This window comes from Sminthopsis crassicaudata, chromosome 4 (assembly GCF_048593235.1).
Source record: "Sminthopsis crassicaudata isolate SCR6 chromosome 4, ASM4859323v1, whole genome shotgun sequence".
Taxonomy (NCBI): Eukaryota; Metazoa; Chordata; class Mammalia; order Dasyuromorphia; family Dasyuridae; genus Sminthopsis; species Sminthopsis crassicaudata.
In genome coordinates this window covers 279,041,786-279,043,341 of record NC_133620.1, presented here as the reverse complement: position 1 = coordinate 279,043,341, position 1,556 = coordinate 279,041,786, and positions in this window count along the sequence as shown.

Sequence of the window (1,556 nt, the reverse complement as noted above, 5' to 3'; positions counted from 1 at the left end):
TGTTCCCATAGAAGCAGAGAGATAATGGGAAATAGAAAATTTACAATTGTTATAAGCTACAGAGATTCAGTGTTCAGAGAGACCACTACATCTGAGAGTGGATAATATATTGCCATGGAGAAGAAGCAGAACTTCTAGAGGCAATTGACACCCAGAAAAGTAAGAAAGTATGAATCAGAGCAATGTTATTACAAATGAGAGAAAATGATCATGGGGATGATAAGGGGTAATGTAGTTCATAATCTACTTTCTCTTCCTCACTCTCTTCTTATCTCCTCATAATTTGGCTTCTGAATCCATTGTTTCCCTTAAATTGCTCTCCAAAGTTGTCAATGATCTCTTAATTGATAAATCCAATGACCTTTATTCAATCCTTATTCTCCTCAATCTTTCTGAAGCATTTGACACCATTGATCTGTCTCTCTCTTATTTAATACTCTTTTCTCTCTAGGTTTTTGGGACAATACTCTATTGGTTCTCCCTGTACCTATCTGACCATTATTTCTCAATCTCCTTTCTTGGCTCTTCATCCAAATTATTTCCTCTAACCAGGCCCAGAGCCATCTTTAGTCATCCTGGTCTATGTCTTGCCATGGACTATGATGACAACAGAGAAAAGAATAAGGCTCATGACTTTATACAGCCCTGCAATTCACTTGGAAGACATCACCTTCTTTATGATAATAGTCCTCTTTAAGAACAAAGGATGAACAACAAGTGTCCCTCTTCTTTTCCCTTCTCCTCCTATATTACCTTACTTAATGATCTCATCAATTCCCATGGATTTAATTATCATCTCTAGGCTAATGATTTTCAATTATACCTATCCTGTCCAACCTTTTTGCTGAACTACAACCTCATATCTCCTACTCTCAAACTGGATGTCTAGTTGAGTCTTAAATTCAACATATCCAATGCTGAACTCATTATCTTCCCTCTAACCCTCCCCCTTTCCAAACTTCCCTATCACTGCCAAGAGTAACACCATCTTTCCAGTCTCCCAGGTGTTTTATAACATCCCTCATATAAAACTCATTTTCTTTCCTGATACTGTTATTACCCTCATATAGGCCCTCATCACTTCCAAGTATAGATTATAGCAATAGCCTGCTGATGGGTCACCCAGACTCTTTCCATTCCCTCTCCCCACTCTAGCTTATTCTCTACATGAAGAACTATTACTGTACTGCAAGAAATAATAAATATGATGAATACAGAGAAACATGGAAAGGTCGATGTGAAATGACTTCATAGTAAAATAAACAGAGCCAAGAAAATAATATGCATAATGACTACAACAATGAAAATGAAAAGAACAATCAAAAATGATAAAAACTATTAAAAATAAATAATTTTTAAATTAATGTTGCAAACTTACAAAGAACAAATAGAATTCCAAAGATGAGATAGGGGATTAACCCACTCCACTCCTTTGCTGAGGTAGAAAATACACAATTGTGATACACATATATTGTATATATAAATATAACATTTTTTAAATGTGTTAATCAGTTTGGCTCATTTTTTCTTCTTTTCATATTTTTCTTAAAAAATTC